Source organism: Lynx canadensis, chromosome D4, assembly GCF_007474595.2.
Source record: "Lynx canadensis isolate LIC74 chromosome D4, mLynCan4.pri.v2, whole genome shotgun sequence".
NCBI classification, from domain to species: domain Eukaryota; kingdom Metazoa; phylum Chordata; class Mammalia; order Carnivora; family Felidae; genus Lynx; species Lynx canadensis.
This window is the reverse complement of record NC_044315.2, coordinates 39,366,473-39,390,244: the sequence shown is the minus strand read 5'-3', so window position 1 is coordinate 39,390,244 and position 23,772 is coordinate 39,366,473. Positions and strand designations below refer to the sequence as shown.

General features: G+C 40.5%; 1 protein-coding gene across 5 annotated transcripts in view; it reads left to right on the top strand.

Moving 5' to 3' along the window:
* The window catches only part of NFIB (nuclear factor I B), a 240,665-nt gene that overhangs the window by 101,297 nt on the left and 115,596 nt on the right, over positions 1–23,772 (top strand). The gene's annotated exons all lie outside the window — the stretch shown is intronic.

Here is a 23,772-nt window from a genome sequence, read left to right as displayed (position 1 = left end):
AGGGCAGGTTATGTTACCATTAAACACACACAGTATGTATTTTTAAATTCAGTGTCATGGAACATCAAGGTAACAGCAATTTGTTTTCAAATGAAAGATTACAAAATGAACTATTGGGACTTCATCAAGATAAAACCCTACTCCACGATGAAGGAAACAGTCAACAAAACTAAATGGCAGCCTACAGAGTGGGAGAAGATATTTGCAAATGACATGGCTGATAAAAGGTTAGCGTCCAGAATCTATAAAGAACTTATTAAACTCACCACTTCAAAACCAGATAATCCAGTTAAGAAATGGACAGAAGACATGACTAGACATTTTTCCAAATAAGACCTCCAGATGGCTAAGAGACACATGTAAAGATAAAAGAAAGATTCCACTTTTATCCCAGGTCTTTTCCAGGTTGCAATGATACCTAACATGGTAGAAATATATGTATATAATTAACAGTCTAAATCTCTAGAGACTAATTGTTGAATATCTGGCTTCTAGTCTAAACAGACAATATAATCATTTACACACAGGTCCACAATTTCAATACAATTTCAACTTGTTAACTAGGCTTTCTTTTAGTTTCACTTAGTCAGGGGTGAGTTACATAATAAATTCCCAGACAATTTGTCGTATGTAAGAGATACAGCTATTTTGACACAGATTAAAACTGATCCTAATAAATGAAATTCGAAATGGGAAGTTTTTTTGTTTTTGTTTTTGTTTTTTTTTTAGGACTCATTGGAGAACATTTACATTTGAGAGTTAAAAATATTCTTTCTGGTTTTTTTCCTAGTAAAAATTGAAACAAAACAAAATTAAAATAATGAATGATCTTTTCTACTATACTTATTGTAATTACCTCCTCTGCTTGAAATTTTATTTTTTGGACTCATATGAAGTGACAGATCATTACAGCCAATTTGTGGTTTTAACAATCAGAAGTAACTGACTAATGATGCTATTCATATTTGGTTCGGGATTAAAGGAGAGTCAGTGTGTGAATGTGTGTGCGTGCGCACCCGTGCACGTGTGTTTATATTTTAGTGTGTTTTCTTCATAACCAAAATGTCAAAAACAATTTGCGAAGCTATTCTGAAGTTCTGAATTTTCAAGCCCAAGGGTTTTAATCTCTTTTTTAAATTCTTTGCTCAATCGTCTAAAAATTTCAAGTTATTTTTTGAACAAAACGTTTAAAACAACACCACCGCCACCAACCAGGAACTTTTGTCTTTAAAGTAGAGCAGATGGACGGGTAGAGATCTTAACCATAAGAAACGTGTTTTAAGTGCCTTCTACATTTACTACTTTTCTTGTACAACTTGGATGCCTCTCTATATATTTAGTTTCATTCAAGTTTTCCGTTTTTTTTTTTTTTCATTCTGAAAAGGAAGCAAAATACTGAATCTTTTTTCCAAAGGAAAATGTTTGTAGTGTCATGAAAAATGAGAACAGATGGCCCTGCGAAGCGCTGGGGAGAAATGCTGTACTCCAATTCAAATTGTGAGGCAGAGTCAGAGACGGGCTATGAAGCTACCAATTGCCGTTATTTCTACGTCTTCATCCAAGCGCGTAAAACAAGAAGCTGCAAGGTAGCGTTTTGCCTTAACGTTAACTGAAAGACACTTCCCTCGTTTACAGCCCAGACGTCGCTCAGCCAGTGCCCAAGTAGCCAGGTTTTAGTAGGAAAAAGACTACTCCGACAAAAGCCGTCCTGGTCACTTTACAATGCATTCTGTAGTTGTGTGGGTTTCACAGTGGGCAAGTTTACCCAGATGCAGTGTGACAGCCTATTAGCAAAATAAACAGGTCTTCTGAACTTGGAGTCCTCTGCTCTTTTCCCTCCACTTTTAACTAGATTAGCTTTGCAGTGCATCAGGGCTGGGGTTGTGGTAGGGTGCATTAACTTCTGCTCACACTGTTCTGATTGAGCAGCAAAGCATCCATTACCAATACCATATCCAAAGTGACGTTTCCATACAGGCTGCCTGCTGTTTCATTCATAACCACAAAACAGACTGAAATGACTTTACTTCTTTTTACAACTTGCAAAGAGTTAATGGACTGTGCTGGCCCCCTGCCAAAACCTTTAAGAAACTTTATTAATGTGTTATGAGGCTGGGACACCATAGTGTGGGATTTTATTGGTTATTCATCTTAATGAATAAAAATATGTATGCACAATTAAAGCCACGTTCTCTAGCAATTGCCTTCCAATAAATGTTGAGTCTTTGTCAGAGCTCATAATTGCATTTGCTGATCAATTTTGATCCTTTTCTGTCCAAAACCTAACGTTATCAGCAGTGCAATAACACGGGCTTTGTTTAAAGAAATACCAGCTTAGCATTTGAAATGAGTAATTATTTTTTTATTTAAAAATTTTTTTTTTAACGTTTATTTATTTTTGAGACAGAGAGAGACACAGAATGAACGGGGGAGGGGCAGAGAGAGAGGGAAACACAGAATCGGAGGCAGGCTCCAGGCTCTGAGCCATCAGCCCAGAGCCCGACGCGGGGCTCGAACTCGTGGACCGTGAGATTGTGACCTGAGCCGAAGTCGGACGCTTGAAATGAGTAATTATTTAATGATGAAAAGAAGATTCTCAAGCAAGTGGTAAAAGTGACTATGGTTTAAAAAAAAAGTCTCCGTGTGAAAAACCTATTCATAATCTGCATCATTTTGTCATTATATACATATATATGTGTGTGTGTGTGTGTGTGTGTGTATATATATATATATAAACCTGATCTATGATGTATTGATTCTTCATTAGACAGAGACAAAGTAATTTTGTTGTAAATCATGTAAGGGATTGATATTAGATAAGAAGCATTAAATTTTTTCCCCCATGTGCTCTGTTCTAGCATTACAGTTACTAGATGGCATTTCCTTTTTATTTTCATACAGTTTTATTGCCGTTTTACCTCTGACTTTTTCCCCCACCTCCTCCGGGGTAGAATGTTGCAAGGAGGGAATGAGGGTAGAAATTGTATTCTCTTGAAACTGAATTAAAAACATAGACTGAAGAATGGCTGGGTCTAGATAAATTTAATGCTGTAGTACTTGAGAAAAGATGAATATTTTTGCATCTTTTGAGATATGTATTTGCTTCCCCCAATAGAATATTATACACCTCTAAAAGATTATTGAAAGGTCCTTTTCAATTTGTGAAAAGAACTCCAAACACCTAAAGGTGAAGAAAACTTCCAGGGCATTTTTTGGCAAAATGATTTTCACATTATGGTCACTGGAGTGGTGAAATGTTATACCACTTTATCAGACATACTTGTGAACAGTTATTAAAACAATACCTTCGGTAAGTAAAAATACAAAGAGAAGGAGTACCTTATTCTTTTAAAGCAGTACATTTTTATGAATTTGAATAAGAGTATCTTGATTCATGCTTAACGTTTCTAAAGTCATCGGTCATGGTTTTGCCTTTAGTAGAAATGCAGGTAATTCAATTGTCTTGAATTAACAGATTCAGAAATAAATGTAATTTTTTTTTCTTTCTTCGACAATTTAACCTGTTGTTGAAATGGAAACCCAAATGGCCACTGAATTTCACACCTAGCAACTTATTCTCTGACCAGTGAACCAGAACTCGACTTGAATTTTAAACATGGTGTACCTTGAAGTCATTAAAATAAGGTTGCACACATGAGAATACAATTTGGAAGATGATTCAAAATGACTTGGGGTGGGGGTGGGGAATGAAGCTATTTTGGAAATGCGAAAGCTCTCAACTTAGATTTTGAACATCGTAGGCAGCTGGCCATTTTTTCAAGTTGGGTCCTCATGCTGATGAGGCATGTGGCTTCGTGAATTTGATAGTTCTATGCTCTTTGTTGTAACTAACCACCCCATCTGAAGCAAAGGCATATTTCGATCTTGTGTCTTGCCTGGAGTCTCACTCAGCTGAGTAGGAGGAAGTGGTGAAAGCAGTGTTGGTGGATCTGTCTTTCAGGTGGTGATGGAAGCTGGCTTTTCTGTGCCTCCATGTTGTGTCGGTAGAAAAAAACATTCAGACCCTAAACCCTCGTTAAGTACGGCTAAGACTGTAGTAACATTCATGGGAAAAAATGGCACACGGGAAGAAATCAGACTGTCATTTGTGAGATGTGGCTTAGAAGGGAATTACTTGATCCTGTGGTGAGTCTCAGGACTTTGGTGGGAGATTAGGAGGTTTGTGGGGAATGAAGAGGGTAGTGGCTTTGGAAAGGGTGTCTGTTGTTCACATGTTATCACGGCGCTGAGCTGCTCGGGCTGCACTGGCCCTTTGCCTTTCAACTGAGCGCACTTAGTCCTCAATTTGTGGCCTGCCATGGGCAAAAAGGGTTTTCTGGTTTCATCCTTCTCCCAGTTTGTGCACATTACCGAACCACAACTTAAACTCCCCACAATTAGCAGCCTCCACTCAAGGGAGGCTTCCGCTGAGAAAAATTGGGAAGCTATGTGTCAAAAATTAGGAAAGTTACCCTAAGAACCTTATAATTGTAGAGGAATAACCTCTATCTGGTCTGCATTTCTGTTTCTACTGGGGATACTTCTAATTTGAGAGAACAGCACATACAGGTAGGACTCTGGAGTCAGATTTGCTTGAGTTTGATTTCCAGATGTTTTCATTTATTAGCAGAATAGCCTTGGGCAAGTTTTCTCCTCTGAAAATGGGGATAATAATAATATCTAACTCTTAGTGTGGTTTTGAGGAAGAAATCTATGTATCACATTGAGAATACCTTTGGACACATAAACAAATGTCCAGTGACTGTTCGCCTTACTATCATTCTTAGTGCTATTTCACCCACAAGATGTTTGCTCATGAAGAGAAGGATATGGTAATACTTAAGCATATACAACGTATCAGGCACCAGTGCTTTATGTAACTGATTGCATTTATTCTTACTAGGATTTTGTCAAGTGTCAGAATCAATTGTATAGGTATCGCAGTTTCATGCTCTCGGCAAGTGTATGACCTCTAGAAATTTGTATTTGAGGTGGGGATACAGAATATACTCACTTTGGCAATATGTACCCAAAATGACCAACATCCACAAGAAACTACAAAATCTGAAAGTGTTTTTCAGTTTTTCTTACAAAGCAATGTCTTCATCCTATAGTTCTCTTTTTTTTTTTTTAATTTTTTTTAAACGTTTTATTTATTTTTGAGACAGGGAGAGACAGAGCATGAACAGGGGAGGGTCAGAGAGAGGGAAACACAGAATCTGAAACAGGCTCCAGGCTCTGAGCTGTCAGCACAGAGCCCGACGCGGGGCTCGAACTCACGGACCGTGAGATCATGACCTGAGCCGAAGTCGGCCGCTTAACCGACTGAGCCACCCAGGTGCCCCATATAGTTCTCTTTCTAATAGCACAGTCTCTTTGCCTATAGTAGATGATCAGTCAACATTTATTGAACTCCTCTGTTTGTGGGACAGATTGTCATTTTAGAATTTGGGAACCCTCGAGGAAGAAAAGTTGACAAGTTAGCAGTATCAAATCATAAAATCTTATGAAAGCAAAAAAAAAAATAGTTCAAGTCTTGAAAGGATTAGTAAGTTAACAGAGAACTGGCGATATTTTCTGATCACAAACTTTGGTTCACTAGTGAGTCAAGAGTGGCTTGCTCTTTTACAACGATGTGACTTTGACCCTCCTGATAACTAATTAAACAAACACTAAAAGTCCCTAAATGTCTGTTGTGCAGAATTATAATAACAATGAGAAATTTTTTCGGCCTTTACTAAAAAGGTCCAAGAAGTATCTGTATATATACACACGTCCTATGGTTATATACTTAAAGCTAGAAAGAAGCCGGGCATTTAGCGAACAAGTCTATGAGTGTAATGAGTGCCCCTGGGCTGTGTCAGCATTGTGGAATTTATTCTTCACCTCTGAATTATCTGTCGGCAGAGGCAATGTTGGATTCAGTTGAAGCTTAGAATTACGGAACGGTTCTCACTGCCAATAATGATTACAGGATAGTATAGCAGGACTAATGTGTCTTTCAACCTGAGCTTGAACTTGTGGAATACCTAAAAGAGAAAAATCCTGTGACCTCATTATGCAATATTTGGCAGCTGTCGACACAGCTTTTTAGTGGGGACTTTATTATTATTATTTTTTTAGGTTTATTTATTTATTGAGAGAGAGAGAGAGAGAAGAGCGAGTGGGGGGAGGGGCAGAGAGGGAGAGAAGGACAGAGAGAAACCCAAGCAGGCTCCGAGCTGATGACACAGGGCTCCAACCCCTGAACCAAACTGTGTGATCATGACCTGAGAGGAAATCAAGAGTCAGATGCTCAATGGACTGAGCCACCCAGGTGGCTGGGACTTTAAAAGAGGAAAAAAAAAAAAAAAAAAAAGACAAAGGCAATGCACATCTTGTGGGATCTGGATGTACTTCTGAAGCATTTACTTTTATCTTTCAAGTCTCTTGTATATTCCACACACCCTGAGCAAACAGGTTAATCTGTAGTTTCACACAGTGTCTCCTGCCTTGTCCCCTCTCCTTTTGGTCAGCCCTCGGAACTTGCAGAGGCTGTGAATTTGGTCTAAATTTCCACAGTTATGTGGGTTTTGTGCTAAGGGTGTTTTGCCATAGGAGGGTAGAAAAAGGTTTTGTTTTTGTTTTTAAATACGTCATTTGTGTCGGAGATGCGTGGTCTCTTCAAGAAAGAGAAGGAACCAAATTTAAAGCGTTTTGTTTTCATTTTGTATACACATAGGCTTTGATCAAGACTATAAATCCATGTCAAAATTATGCCATCGCAAATGGGAAGATGTTGGCTTTGCTCGTGCCTTTTTGAAGGAGGTTTCCGTATGGTGGGGAAGTTTTTCCTTTTCCTTTTCTCCCGCAAAAGTGACTGAGTTTCCTTTCATTAGCAGAAAGCATGGCGGGCATATGTGTAACTGAAAAGTTGAGGTGAGTGAAACTGCGGAAGAGACCCCTCGTCACCACTTTCTCACTTGGACGATTCCAAAATTGCTTTGTGGTTAGTTTTTCAAGCAGCTGAAAAAAAGAGAGAGAGAGAGAGAGACAAAAAGTGGTAGCACCAGCTCGTATTTATGCGGGAAGGCCGCCCTCTGGCCTCCCTTGAGACAGCCTGGAGACCCCTCCCGGGCCGCAGGGCTGCCCTGGGCCCCGGCGAGGCGGCCGGCCGGCGACATTTCAGGAGGCCGCTTGGCAGCCATTTTAGATCCTGCCCGCGCGGAGAGCTCCTGGCTGCCAAAAACTGCAGCCGCTCCGTGCCAAGACACTCTTGGCAGTGGAGATAAACTTTGTAGAGATACACAGTCCAGAAATATCTTATAATTACAAAGCACAGGGGGCAGAATGTTTTTACAATACAGCTGTGCTAATGTAAACATTTAATTTGGCAGCCTTCTCCACCCACTTTTCAATTAACCGGGTTTATGCAGATACTTTAGGTCTGTAATAAACTTTATTGCTACCTCTCTTAGAGTACAGTTTATGAAACCCAGATTTGAGGGGCTTTTTTGGGGGGGGTTCCACCCATCTAGGAAAGCACAATGTGAATGTGATGTTGCCGTGAAGGGGGGGGGGGGCTATAGCTCTGGGTCTCAAAAATGCCACAGGCCTGGCTTAACCGAGACAATTGCTTTGGGGGGTGGGGAATGTGGGGGCTGTCTCCTTTGGCTTCTAAAGCATGCACCAGGATATTAATAGAAAGAGGTAAAATCACTTATACAGCTACAAAAAGACACTTGTGTTGGTGATCATTAAAAAAAGATAAATGTCCCCTGCAACGCAGGAGACTGTTTCAGAGATAAATTCCCGATAACAGTTCTTACAGTTATAATTATAATAATTGTGTGATCGCCGGGATAATTATTCTTATAGAGTGAAAGAAAGTATTTTCTAGCTAGAGTAGCATTCAACTGTTCAGCTCACAAAGCTAGTCAGTGGATCCTTTTTAGCTAACCTAAAAAATGGTGGAGGTCATAGACTTTGAAAGCTAAATTTGGGTTTAATTGACATTGTGAAAAGGAATTTTTTCCATAAGGTGTATGACATCACATTTCATGTTAGCTGTTTCCACGTGCATTGCCCACACGGCTTTCAGATAAATGAGAGAAACCATATAAATGCCGTACGTATGGATAGTTTGGGGTTTTTTAGAGACCAGAAAAAGATTTTTGATGCATGTTTTCCCATGTTTCCGTTTAGAAATTTTGCCCTGGTTATGTTTTTTAAAGAATTAACCACTTCTCGAAAGCCATTCTTATGTTTTCCTTCAGGACTCCTTTTGAGTCCCTCATTTACTCTGGCTCCGTCAGCATTCAATCTATGGGGTGTGACCACAAAGTAATTTTTAATCTGAAGTTGTATTCGACCGTTCAGCTCCCAAAGCCAGTCAATAGGTCCCTTTTGGCTATCCTGAGGGATGGCAGAGGTCAAGGGGACTTTAGAGCTATGGTCTCAGTACTTCATACTCTTGTTATTTTGTGCCGCGATAGCTTTTTTTGCTGTCATATGGCCTTTAAGCGTTCTCCTTATCATCGCTAAACAATGCATTTGCTGTGGCTCTCATTCTCTCAGATGTTTTACTCATTAAAAACAAAAACCAAGCAGAAAACATTTGACTGTCTCACTACTAAATCTGTGGTGTGTATGTGTCTATGTGTGTGTAACATGTCAATTTTATTTTCAAGATGTAATAATTGTGGGTGCTGCTTACCGGCACATTTTAACCAGAGCCCCCTTTTTATTGGTTAGCAAGTGAATGAAAGTCAGGGTAGGGCAAATTATACTGTAAGCTACGTGAAGACCGGAATAAGTCATGTTTTGTTCACCATTGTAGACTGAGTTCCAGGGACTGAGTTCCAGTGGACTCTTGTAGGTACTCAATCCTGTTTTCTTTTTTAAATAAACAAACAAATGGCTAAATCATGTACGTACGAGGTAGAATCGGGCTATTGAGTGTTAATTGTGTAAACTGGTAACTCATCATGAAGCTTTCTTTTAAGATTGTTTTGTCTTTCTTTGGGAAATTCATGCTCTCCTCATTTTCTTCATGGATGGAGTATCCAAGATGATGTCCTGTCTGCAGCTTAAATGAATTCCCAAAATTATTCAGGGTACAGTGTGATATAAGGAGGTCACAGTCTTAGGTCGGGAAGCAGAGTAAAAGAAACCAACCGGCATGCAGTGTTAAAGTTCTGTATTTGGAGGTATAAGTGGGTGCTGTGGACCCGAGAGGTGGCCTCCTTGGGTGGGAGAAAGAAATTCAAGTGCCTTGAAGGTGAGTTAGGAGTTTGTCTAGCATCAAAGAAGGGATATTCTGGGAGAAGAAACCATATGGGCAAAAGCAGAGAGACCTGTAATTACACAGCATATTCTAGGAATTTTAAGCAGTGTGCTAGAGCTTAGGTGTTGGGCAGTTGGGTGTAGATGTAAGAAGGGGTGAAACAAAATCGTTTGATGGATATAGTGAGAGGCGAGACTAGACCGGGGCCAGATGACTGAGAGCCTTGAATTTTGTCCTAAGGAAGTTGTAGACTCTTCTGAGCAATAGGGAGCCATCAGTGTTTCCAGAAGTGAAGTGATGTGATTCGTGGAGGCAGTGCAGAGGACAGAGTCTGGCTTCACTGTGAAGAATGACTCCTAATGACCTGAGGAGGCTGAGGCCATTGTCAGATGAGACATGAAAGCTCCATTAGGGAGTGTGCAGCCGTGCAGGTGGCGATGAGGGAATGGAGTTCAATGGTAGAGTCTTTGCCAGCAACTGACTGTGAGACTTTAGGGAGACGAGGTTCCCAGATGCTTAGGAAACTGAGTGGATTTGGGTGCCATTGATTGGAATGTGGACAGGAAGAGGCTGAGCTTCTGTAGGGGTTGGGCACTAGCAATCTCAAGAGGGAGTTTGCAGTTAAAAAGACAGGTTAGGGCTATAAATAGAGATTTGGAGTCCGACGCAAATGGGTGATTGTTCTTTTTTTTTTTTTTTTTTAAGTTTATTTATTTACTTTGAGAGAGAGAGAGAGAGAGAGAGAGAGAAAGAGGGCACATATATGAGGCAGGGAGGGGCAGAGACAGAAAGGGAGAGAATCCCAAGCAGGCTCCGCACCATCAGTGCAGAGCCTGACGCATCATCTGAGCCAAGATCAAGAGGCGGACGCTCAACTGACCGAGCCACCCAGACGTCCCCCTGCAAATGGGTAATCGTAAACATGGAGCTGGTTGGGTTCATTTGGGCAGGTAAGAAGGTACGAAGGAAGGTCACTCGGGTGGACTGTCTTGGGACTCCTCAGTAGGTAAGGTGCTGACAGATGAAAAGAAGCTTGTCGTGGAGATTGGAAAGAAAGACCAGAAAGAGAGGCCTAGAACCAGGAAGAGGTGGTGGCCTAAAGGATAAGAGAAGGAAAATTTTTTAGAAGTCAGGGATAATTAGTGTCAAGAGTCAATTCGGTGGGAGTCTGGGAAGATCAAGACGTGCTGTGTTAGATAGAAATAGTAATTTTGGAGTTAGAACACGTCTAGACTTCTTTACTTGGAGGGATGGTTTTGGACAGAAGGATTATCATGTATCCGTTTTAAATGGTGATCAGAGAGCTTTGAGTTTTGGACTTGTGTTTGATTCCCCAGCGTAACTTTACCAGAATAGATTCAGTCATACTGAGGTCCTGGGCTCCTCAAAGGATGAATATTCTATACAGACCGTAAGAAACTTCTGGCAGAAAAACAATGGATTGTATTTAGTTGTAATCTCTTCAGCCTCCTAATTCTGAGGAGGAAATTTGCATCTTTTTCTCCATCCAATTTCACCACTGGCTACTATAGTCAAAGGAGAACCACTTAGAAGTTTTAGTGTGAGTTTGGAGAAGGCATGAACAATTCCACAGAAAATAAAAGGAAATGTGGCCAACCAGCGCGCACACCCCTTTAATGTCTCTTACCAAGCCTTCAGACATGCCCCTGGGGGGAGAATTATGGTCCCCCTCCCTGGATTCACCCTGTTAGCAGCAGCAGTAAGGAGCGATTTATTTGCACAATCCCCTCTGCTGCCTTTCTCCCTGTGTGACTCCCCAGTTTAGCAGTAAAAGACTCAGAAAGTGGTGATATTATGCCAGTGCACACAGATTCTATTAGAAAATATGATTGAGCCAACCAGCTTGTAAGTAAAAACAATAGCTGACCGTAAACGGGGTGCAGCTCTGTATCCTCCCGGGCTCTGTTAAAGGGTTTTAAAACACTTTTTAATGCCTGAAGCCTGCAAATGTGCTGAAACTCATACTCAATATGCAATGTTCACTTCGAAGTTTCCTCTGAACGAAAGTAAATGAGCAAGTGGGATACTTTTTAGTTAAAATCCAAAACACAGACGCACGTGGCCCTCTCAGAAAGCGTGTCTGCGGGCATAATGGACTTGAGTGAATCTTCATTTTCTCTGCTCAGCCCTTGCCATCCTGAGAGGCTGCTTCACCCCTTTCTCAAGGAGGCACGAACAGGAGCAAATTACGTTTTCTGAAAGTAACGTTGGATCTTGTTTAAGTAGATTAGGGTCTGGCAAACGAGTTAACTTTATCAGGCATTTAAAGTCGGAGGACGTACGCTGTGGCCGACTGTGACGTGCCAATTAGCTGGGCTTTCCCCACTCTTTCTGGTTTGGCAGGGACGAGGTTGTTCACCCTGCCACACTGCTGCCTGCCAAGGACACATGGCCAGCTCCCGGCTTCCTGTCTTCCTCTTTGTGTCCTGGCCTAGCCTTCCAGGGAACTGCCAAGACACCGTTGCCAAAAATCTTCCTTCGGAAAGGTCAAGTAACCTCACGTCACCTGTGCCAACATTTGTGTTTTCTTTTTAATCCTTCTACGTTCAACTTGGAGACAAGCGTACAAGCGAACGTGCAGAGTGGAACCCCGGGTCGTTTTGGATCACTTGGAGAAAGCCGTAGAACCCAAAGAATCCCTTGGCCGGTCAGGGGAGGATGTTTCTAGTAGAGTTCTATTTAAAGCCCCGTGAAGTGTGATAGAGTTCAACACGGTTCAGTGTGGATTTGGATTTAGTTTGCTTTTTAGGATTCACTATACACATGTGATTTTTGGCTGAAGCCAGCTCCTGGGGCATCACATGGCGGGGAGAGAGAAAGAAAAGTAGAGTCTGGTCTTGGCTTAAGGACTGCATTTTTGTTTGTTTGTTATTTTAAGACTCTATAGTCACATATGACTCTGTGCTTTCCAGTTGGGTGTCTGCAACGACACATCCTTGTAAGCTGTCTAAGGAAATGCAGAGACACCCCCTGGGGTGTCTGTTTACGGTGCCACTCTCTGGGCCCAGTACTGCTGTAGGGCACAGCCATTAAGTGTGGGTGGAAGAATCTAAATTTTTACCAGGCGTCTTGAAGGATTCTGATGCTCACTAGGATTTGCGGACTGAATGTGTCACTGGGCGTGCAATGAAAATAAGGCGAGCGGCATTTATTGTGACCATACAGCGGATGGTCCCACATGTCTCCTCTATTCGAAATCTTTTTGGGGACCTAGAGCTTAATTGGAATCGTCAGACTGTATGCACGTGAACAGCCACAACAAGCCCTTTTCAGAAGGTTGCAATTAAAAGATACTCCTAGTATAAGAAACTTCACCTAAATAATTATCTCTTCTCTGAAAAATCTTCCTTTGGAAAGGTCAAGTAACCTCACGTCACCTGTGCCAATATTTGTGTTTTCTGTTTAATCCTTCTGCGTTCAACTTGGAGACAAGCGTACAAGCGAACGTGCAGAGTGGAACCCCGGGGTCGCTTTGGATCGCTTGGATAAAGCAGTAGAACCCAAAGAATCCCTTGGCCGGTCAGAGGAGGATGTTTCCAGTAGAATTCTATTTGAAGCCCTGTAAAATCTCAAATTGTAAGGTTTTTCATAAGATTTTTCACTTTTCATCAGGCTTTTCCATGGCATATAGAGCCCCAGAAGTTGTGTACTAAGCAAGTCTGGAGGGCTCCTTCCCTGTAGCCCCCAACTGTGAATGTTGCTTCTCGGAGATGTGCAGTGTGACAGGACCTGGTGATACCTCTCACTGAAGGAAAGTTCCGTGTCTCCAGTACTTCATAATGCAAAGCAGCTGTCTTCTCTACCTGGACAAGAGGCCACGTGAGGAGTATGGAGCTCTTAAAGTGCCTAACACTGAGCCCCTGCTAATGCTCAAGGCTGCTGGCTTTGAACAGAGAGGAGACCGTTATGTTCTGCCTATAGACTCATAGCCCTTTTGGGGAGGAAGAATGACCTCTTCCTTCAAGGTCCTTCTAGCAAGACTAAGAATCAAATTGACACGACACAGATTATCAGGAGAAAATCAAATTTAATAGCACACCTATGGGAATGAATGGATACAGAGATGGAAATTCCAAAGGCAGTTGGGCAACCTGGTGTTTGTAAGAGCTAAGGAGAGGGGTGGGGGCGTCTGAAGATACAAAAGGGAGAAGGAAAATTCCCAGAAAGGTGAAAAGAGATGTTTGGAAAACGGGGTGGTCCTATTATGCAGATATGTTTCTTAGGTGAAGAAGAATCTGTTAATAGCTTTCTTCCTGATACAAGCAGACAGTTGAGGGAGGGGTGAAGAGCTTTTCCTGAATCTGTTGAGCTTTGATTGTTTTTAACTCAAAATAATGTTCATGCCAACGGGGCCCATCTGGGGTGGCCTGCCCTTGGCCCCCACGGCCCCAATATTCCCTTTCGGCTTTTCATGTAAAATGGTCCATAGTATTTACTTCCTAAGCTCTGTTTCCTTTTCCTATGTGCCTTTTGTATCTTGTGATACGTTATTTTTGCTGATAAGAATGGCGTAGGCTTGAACCTTTTTTTGTCTTTGGTTTCGTAGCATGCATAAGGATGGGCCCAGGTTGCCTTCTTAATTTTGCCATTTGTTCCTAAATTATTTCCAAAATTTGCTGGAAAGTGCAGCCTCAGGACACCTCTGCCTTTCTGACACAACTAACAAACACTACACTAATTTGGAACACATGTTCTGTCTTTACTTATAGCCTTGGGTTCCAAATTTGCAACTTCAGGATCTTTCATTGAAAAGAAACAGTGTATGTATATATATATATACACATGCACACACATATATATATACACACACATATATGTGTATGTATATATATATATATATATATATATATATTATTATTTTTTTCCTTAAACTCCCCCTTTGCCTCCCCTTGAACCATCGTCTTTTATAACAGTAATAAGGAAATGTGGTTATGGGTATAATTGCCATGAGGCAATTGTACCCTTGAGAACTGGCAGAATTTTCTTTTCTGTAGTCTGAGGACTGGGCTCCGTCAAGAAGCTTCATTTGCAAATAACTCAATTAGAATAATAACAACGTCTTTATTTTTATGGCAACTTTCCCTATAGAGATCAAAGCACGTTAGAAACATCCTATCAGATCCTTTGTTCTAATACCCTGGTGGACTGGAATAAAAAAGTTTTATTATAGCTCGTTTGAGATAGGCGATTGAGGCAGGGAGAGGTTAAGTGACATCCCAGAGGTCACAGAGAAACTCAGTAGGGGAACTGCAACGAAAAATCAAGGTTTCCTGTTACTCTGCAAGTTATCAAGCCACATTCTTTCCTGGCCATTGTAAAGGATGAGAATAAAGCACAATAATGTAGGTGAAAGTGCTTTGAAAATTGTAAAGGTATTGCTGCTATCTTTATCACTTGGCACAAACGGAAGGTAAGAAAGAGCCTTATTGTCAATGTTTAGTTATTCTAATACATATGACATGGATTTGCAAATTCAGGTTGATTGGGCCTGAACGATCAGTCTCCTTGATCATTAATGAAGGACTCATGAAAAATCACATTTATAACTCTAAACAAAATGACACGTTTAAGCATCTTAGGGCTGTTAGCAATCCTTAAGTGTAAAGAATTCTATGAGGTTGAAAACAAACTTTGAACAGATTGAGAAGCCAAAGATCATCGTTGCTCTGGTTCTATAAACTGCCAAACATGAAACTTCACCAAGTAGGCTGATTTTCTTTTTTGTTTCTTTATTTTTTTCTTTGTCTGTCTTTCTTTCTTTCTTTCTTTCTTTCTTTCTTTCTTTCTTTCTTTCTTTCTCTCATTCAAGGTTTTTACTTTTGACTCTATAGTTCTCGGGGTGGGTGTGATGAATGAAGGCTCTATTTTTTTTTAACGGGAATAAGAGAACTGGGAGTAAAATTGCTACTAATCTTCCAATCTGATTTCAGGAAGCCTGGGAGGACACATTCTCTGGGGAGGAGACACAATTAACTTGATGCTCTTAATTACTATTGTTTGCTTGGTGGTTAAAGGTGGCGCATTTTGGTGGAGGGCTGTTGGCTCCCCAAGTGTCGGGTGTGCTAGTGTTGGGGGGGGGCGCAGGAATGGCAGCGTTCTCACCCTTGAAGAGGAACCCCCTTCCAGTAACTAGCAGCTGAAAACTCAGAAATGTCCCCAATTTTATCAGACTTTGCCTTCTTACAGGAAAAATGAGAATTTAGACAGAATACAAGTACGTGGGGTTTTATTTTTTTTAAATTTTTTTTTCAACATTTTTATTTATTTTTGGGACAGAGAGAGACAGAGCATGAACAGGGGAGGGGCAGAGAGAGAGGGAGACACAGAATCGGAAACAGGCTCCAGGCTCCGAGCCATCAACCCAGAGCCTGACACGGGGCTCGAACTCACGGACCGCGAGATCGTGACCTGGCTGAAGTCGGACGCTTAACCGACTGCACCACCCAGGCGCCCCATTACGTACGTGGGGTTTTAAAGCTCTCTCTCTGATTTTCAAAGTTCTAGAGTGAGTTCATATTCCTTGCCTGTAACTCAAATAAATGAAGCGATCTCCCACTTCTCATCCATCCTCCCTGTCACTCCCCTGGGAAGAGTAATGGCCTTGAGAATTCATCTCACCATCGGTGCACCTCTTGTGGTGTCTTAATGCTTAATGAATGTTAAGCTGAGAACGAATCCAGGTAAACAGGTGAACAGAAAGTAAAAGTTCAACCAACACGAACCCATGTGTAAATTAATACAGAAAGGAAACGTCCATCTTTTAGGAGCACTTTTAACATGGTGAATGGACTGAAGAGATACGTGTTGTTCCCTACCAATCGATTGAATTATATCAGCTAATTCCAGTTTTGATCATTGCTGGATGATATTAATAGAGAGCATTCAGTTGTTGCTTTATTATGGTTAATGTAGTTTTTAAAGGAAGATTTAAAAACAATTTTCTCAAGCCTCCCTTCCTTTTTCTTTCAAATGGCCTCCCTGGCTTCCAGGGCTCTCTTTTCTCCCCCTTTGTGCTGTCTATTGTATTTTGGTGTTCACAGCGTGACATACACATCCATAATGCCACAAAAGATTCCAGCCCAGTGAAAAGAAAGCGGAGCGGTGTCGTCATTTTAAAAACACACGGGTCACGTTGAATGAGATCCTAATATGAGGAGGAAGCTTTGGCTGGAATCTAGATGGGGTACCCTAACTTTTGTACTCAAGTTGTGTGTGGAACCCTGACTTCATTGTACTCACAGATATTGACATTGGGTAAACAAACCTAAAGAGAATGATGTAGCAGCCTGGTGAAAGTCTTCCCACTGGTAGTTTATGTTTTCAAGCAAAAAATGGAAATTATCATTTTGGTGGGGACCTTATTTCTCTGTATCATATCCTTTCAAAATTAACTAGATTTTAATCCCATCTTCCCTTCCTTAAAGTATTCATACCCTAGATGTAGCTTATATATCCTTGAGTTCCTTAGATGCAGATTTTTTTGCTAAAAAAAATCTAATATTTTGTCAACAAGATGTAGAATGACAAGCATAATTTTCTCGTAAAGAACTTTTGCTCCTCTCCTTTTTTTTTGTTTTTAGTTTATTTTTTGAGAGAGAGAGAGAGAGAGAGAGAGAGTGGGGTGGGGGGGGTGCAGAGAGAGAGAGGGAGAGAGAGATTCCCAAGTGCAGAGCCTGATGCAGGGCTCAAACTCACGAACTGTGAGATCATGACCTGAGCCAAAATCAAGAGTCGGACGCTGAACCGACTGAGCCACCCCAGCGCCCCAAAGAGCTTTTGCTCTTAATTTCATTTCTTAAACCGTGTCACAGGCAGAAGGGCCGTGACCCTCTGCCAGGTGACAGAGCTGTGTAAGTTGGCAAGGGACACAGTAACATCCAGCCTTGCCGTCTTTATTAGCTGGCTTCGCTTCTGCCTGTGTCAGTCACACCCAAAGTCCTTCACCTCTTCCAGCAGTTGAATGGTCCTATGAAGTAAATTAATGGTTGCAGTCAGTTCTTGGGCAGAAAGACACCGTAATTCGTACTTTCTGTACCTGCCTTGGCACTCTCAGGCCAACATGCCAAGGCTTAAGTGGGCCAAGGAGAATACAATTTCCTTCTGGGCCAGGAGTAGCACACGATGAGGAGGTCCAGGGATGTCACACTTCAAGATTTAACCTTTTGGGGCAGGGATGGGTGAAGAAAGCTGGGTTGAGGTAGTACAACCCACCTCCAATATTAAAAGCATTTGCTTATAAACTATTTCCATGATATTTTGTAGCATTTAATCTGCTGTGCCATTTGTAAGTGGATGGAGGTTTTGTGTTTGTTGGCTTCCAACCAGATCTTCCAAATACATTGTTTGAAGGTGGATCTTAGTAATCCTTTGCTCTATCAGCTTGTTTTTAGGAGGGTGCCTCTTTAAACCAATTCCTGGGCCGGTTATGTATGTCATAATTTCAGTTATCTATTTAGTATAATGCAAACAATTCAATTGTATTTGTTTTATCTTGGCTTTAACTCAGTTATGTATTCCTATGTGATGGTTTGTAAATCACAGAAACTACACATAGAGTACATTGAAAGAACTGGTGATATTTTCTTATGTCCTTTTTTGGGCTGTAACTTATAATTACAGTTTAAGTTTAGAATAACGTGTGCACAGGGGCGCCTGGGTGGGTCAGTCAGTTGTGTCCAACTCTTGATCTCAGCTCGGGTCTTGATCTCGGGGTTGCTAGTTTGAGCCCCTGCATTGGGCTCCACGTTGGATGTGAAGCCTACTTGAAAAAAAATTGAATAATATGTGCACAGCAAAAAACAGGTGACAATTTAGGATCACTTTGTATCTGGCATTATGCTTCCTGCCCATCACCCCCATTACCAGAGACACTCAAGGGCCGTTTCTATCTTGTGGTGTCAGCATTATTCCTATGGTTTTTAATGCCTGAGCAGCATGTTTTCCATCATATTCTGGAGGTTATCTTTTGGTTTAATCCATTGCACTATCATTTTCTCCTTGGAGATAAAAGGAAGGGAGGGAAAATGCCAAAAGTGGAAATTCTGGCCAGACTTGATTCATGATCACTTTATGCCTATGTAGACTATGCCCCATTTTCTTTTTTCAATTAATATTTATTAAATTAAATTTACATAGACATAGATTTCAGACTCAGGTATAAACATTTTAACGAACAGTGGTTTTTAGTTGGTATTACAAACTAAGACAATCATGTTTAAAAGACATGAAAGTAAGAGCACCTGGGTGGCTCAGTCGGTTAAGCATCCAACTCTTGGTTTTGGCTCAGGTCATGATCTCACAATTCACGGGATGGAGCCCCATGTTGGGCTCTGTGCTGACAGAGGAGAGCCTGTTTGGGATTCTTTCTCTCCCTCTCTCTGCCCGTCTTCCACACAACATGCACACCCCTGCGCTTTCTCCTTCTCTCTCTCAAAATGAAGAAATAAACATTTTTAAGACAAGACATGAAAATAAAACTTGGAGGCCTGGGTGGGAGAGTTCAAAATGATTGAAGAAAACACAGTGCAGTGCTGATAGCTGAATGTGCCCACTTACCACCAGAGTCATCTGTTAAAGTTCATCAGAAAAAAAAATGACATTGAATAGATGCCATATGTTTTCCTTGATGACACTTCTGTCTAATGGGGCTGTTATCTAAGACACGGTAAAACATCAAGTATATTCCGTATTATTTGCATTTGTGATTATAAAGTTTGGTACTGGGAGTTCATATGCTTCCTTATGCATATGAACATCAATATTTTTATGCTGTCTCCTATTTGTGGAGTATTCTAGTAAAGCATCATAAATTATACAGTTCTGATAGAAGAAAATACTTTTGACTGTTCTTATTTAATGCATTTGCCTATGTGAAAATGCTGGATGTCAAGTGAGGTCTTGTGAATGAATTCTTAGAGACAACAGTAATGTTGAAATTATTTTTCTTTTCAAGTATGTATTAGTCTTATGTTGATATATATTGGTGTATATTTAAGACCAGTTTTTGATTATCCCTACATGATATTGTTAGCTATTCAGACAACTGATAGGCAATTCAAAGTTGTTTGTGTCATGAGATGTAAATAAATGTATAATGTCCTATGAAAATAATCAGACTCAATTGGTCCAGTCAAGGAGCAGACATTCATGTTTGCAGAAAAATCATTTACACAAGAAAAAACCCAGGTATCATATATATTGTTGGATGGAGAGACTAACTATGAGATAGTAAGAAGAAGAGACAGTAAAGCTGGGTGGGTGGTGACATGTGTTTGGAGCTTGGTGTCGAAAATCTAAGTAATTTGTCTGTTTGGTTTTTTTTTTTTTTTTTAACTTGATTATCTTTATAGTTCAGTATCCTACATTACAAAAGACTTTGAGATATAGGAGTTCATACTTGGTACTAAATGGTGGCAGTGCCTTTTCACCTTTTTTATGAGAATCATAACAACTACTTGAAATCTGTTAATACTCTAGATGGTATTATATTTAGTCGGTCTAATACTGTTAATTCTATTACCTGACATTTATTTTAGAGTGATGACTATGTGAAATTTCAACAAGCACATATATCTGTCAAGGTCCAGAGAAAGAGCATTCCTACCAGAGAGTCCAATAGAAAGATTTTTATGAGGGCAGAGCCAGGGGGCAGTTACAATATTGCTAGAACAGGTGAGATGCCAAATGGGCAGTGAGGCGCCAAACGGGCAGGGAGGCAACCCAGACGTTAGCATAAGCAGGAGCTCACTACCTCAACCAGGGTGAGGGGTAAAAGCAGAAGGTGGTGTTACCAGAGTCCTTGAGCCACAGCTGTCCTGGGGGGCGGGGGAGTGGGGACCACAGACAGAGAGACCCATCCGGTGGAAACCAGAACAACAAAGGATTCCTAGCCACCACCTGGAGACACCTGTCAAGGCAGAGGGAAGAAATACTTTCCCTCTCCTTTCTTCTTGCCCTCCGATTTCCCAGACTCCCACCAGTGCTTCCCATTGGTTGAACCTAGCCCAAGTCCAGTTGTTAGCAGAGCTGGGAAATGTAGTTTGCAGGAACAGAGGGAGGGATGGCTCTGAGCACAAGTTACCAGTACCGGGCAATTCTGGTTTTTGAGGTGGCGTGGAGAGGTGGCATTGAGGTAAGGTTCAAAGCATTCATTTTATGGGAGAGACTGTGTTTGCATGACATCTCCAAAGGCTCATCCTCCTAGGTTTTCTTACTGGCATTGAGTTACCAATCTATTTTTTTATCCTACTAGGAAATTTAGTTTATGATTTTTCTTGATGGCATATTGTTAGATACCTTTGAAAATTTCCCATGAATAATTTTTTTTTTTGGTTACTTTTCAAATGTTAACATACTTTAAATGTCAGGAAGAATTTTTCTTCTCTGATTAGAACAAATCTTTAAAACCAAAAACAACAGGTGACGGGCTCAATCATTCTATTGGCAGTTAGCTCTGTCAAGGAATTAGAGATGACCTTGCCTCCCCTTTTCCATGTTTTGGAGGTACTGAGAGAGTTCGACTGTCCTTGTAATCAAGCACGGTCTCCAGCTTGGAAACAATGCTTGTGGTTTCTTGGTTCTTTTGTGATTTCTTTGGAGGCTCGCTATGCAGCATAGTTTGTTTTTTGATTGGAATGCAATGCCAGTGTTGAAATCGCATCATAATAATCAATTTGGAAAACTGAACATTAGCCATGGGTAATGTGTGTGCAGTAAAAATAATCTTCGTGAGCATAGGAGATGAGCTTGCAATAAAAAACTTGAAGTTGGTCTGCGTTAAAGTTTTGTCACATCTGGAAGGCATTTGATGTATAAAATTACATCGGTTTGATACCATTCAGGGTTAAGACATATGGATGGAACATTATGCAGAAACTGGTTCTTTTTCATACTCTTTAGACTTAGCTTAGAGATTTTTTAATCATAAGGAGTCCATTTGAATCTCTATTAAAGATAAACGGAGCAAAATGACAAAATGGAAGGAATTTTGAGCACACGGTACATGGCTTTGCACCCCCGTAGTCTCTGTTCCCTTCCGTAAAATGGATACAGCAAGCGACATATGTGTCATCATTTTTTTCTCATTTCCCGAATAACCATAGTAGTGAACAGTGGATTCCATGGTAGGCTTCTATTATAGCAGCGTCTTTATTATTCTTGGTTAACATTACCTGTATTTTTCACTTTCCTTTTACAATGGCATTTGAAAGAACAATGCCACGTAGGATTATAACAAATCTTCGTATCTGTCTTGGGTTCTAAACTTCTCAGAGTTCTTTGAAACTATTCCACTTATTCGAATAACCTTGACCTTCCCTTAGAAAAAAGATAGAATCACGTTAGCTGGGGTTTTTCGGTTTGTTTGTATTTTTATCAGTGAAATTGAGTTACACTCCTCTCAGGCACAATTTTAATTTGCAGGGGGAAGTTGCTCTCTCCTCATTTGTTTCCTCATTGTATCCTCTTTCGAAAATGTTCATTCGCATGATGTATTGTTCAAGTAGTCTTATTCCTGGTAAATTAGCTTTTGTCCTGAAAACATGGGGACAGAACTTCTTTGAACCGTTTATCAAGGAACTGTTAGGACATTTAATGCCAATCTCAGCCACATCAGCAAGCTTCCTGTTTCATCAAGTGACTTCTCTGACTTTTTTTCCTTCCAATTTTATGATAAAGCTATTTTATAAACAAAAGCAGTACTGAATGTCTGACAAACAAATCTGCCTTATTATGGTAGGAAGTAAGTATATTATTTTTGTCTTACTCTATTGTCCTGCTAATGATCGTGCACCATTGGATTCAACACATACATTTATTTGTCTATGGATATGGCATCATGGACTTAAAGAGCCATGATTTAATAATAAAGCAAAGGCTACTCATTCATCATAAATAACCAATACGGTATGTAAAAAGCTCATTCAGTGTCTTTTCTCTCAGCTTATATAATGATTTAAACATAAACATTTTAACGATTTGGTAAAGTATCTTTTCACCTGGCATAATGGAGAAATGTGTGCAAGGAAAAATTTCCTTTTTAGGAGCTCCCGCTTAGGATCAAATGAGCACCTTTCAAACAAGAATAATGACTTTTGGGTCATTGATTGAACCAATTGCTAAGTTTGTATTTGTGGAGAGGTTCTTTAAGAGTAGAATATGTTGGGATGCCCGGGTGGCTCAGCCGGTTAAGCGTCCGGCTTCGGCTCGGGTCATGATCTCGCGGTTCATGGGTTCGAGCCCCACGTCGGGCTCTGCGTTGACAGCATGGAGCCTGCTTGGGATTCTCTCTCCCTCTCTCTCTCCCTGCCCTGTCCCTACGTACGCTCCCTATCTCTCTCAAAAATAAACGTTAAAAAAATAAAAAATAAAAGAATATGTGTAGACAATCATCAGGCAAGTAATAGTTATGATTGGCATTACTGGCAATTAATTATAATTTGAGGAAGATGAAAAACATCTTAAGTTATAGCAGCCATCAAGGTCTTGTCCACTGTAAAATAATGGTTGTTTATTCAACAGATGTTGGTTGAGCATCTACTAACATGCCAGGAATTATACTAAGCAGTGAATAAGATGTGCATGTATCTTGACCCCATGAATTTGATAACATAACAGAAGGGTCGGACACTATTCTGTTCCTTTAAAATTTCCTGTGATGTTAGTGTTTTTAAAGGGAAGTATAGAGTGAAAACAGAGGAGGACCAATTAGGTGGGATGTTTTGGGGAGGACTGAAAGTAAGAAATTAAACCTTAAAGTATATTTAAAAAAATACGTTAGCCTTGCTCCACAAACACTTGTGCATATTTTCACTGTTGCCTGAAGTTATTTTTCCCCCCTCTTATTTCTGCTGTAAATGACTAAGGCTAAAAAACTCTCTCCTTTTTTGTGTCCAGTTTTAAATGATTGGGCAACATGAAAACTGATTCAGGCGTGAGTGGTTTGCTCAGGGTCAGAGCACAAGTGGTTGGCAGTTACTGAATGGGACCCAGGATTTCTGACTCTCCAGACAGTTTTGAGAAAACACATCCTGATCCCCAAAAAGAAAATGAAATATTAGAAAGTCTTGTATCTGGTTTTAATCTAGATGTACTATATTATATTAAGTTTTGGAGAAATACATGAAACGACATAGCACAAAAGGGCCATGTGTCCACAGCACTATGGCGTATGTAGGATTTGGACTAATCCATGAAGACCCCAGGACAAAATAAAACAGATAAGTAAGTCACTGTGTCAAGCAGTATAACAAGTGCTATTCAGGGCTTTGGAGGTATGAGAGCATTTATTTTTCTCTGCTTTCCTTTTAAGAGAAAAATCTAAGACTAATATGATCATAAACATTGCATTTGGTTTATATTGAAATTCTGCATTGATTTTTCAATTTGCCTCCATAATTATGTTCTTGAGTCTGATGACATTCTGGTTTTCATTTTCAGGTTCATATTTCACCAACATTCTCTTTGCACTACATACCTTACTATAAAAT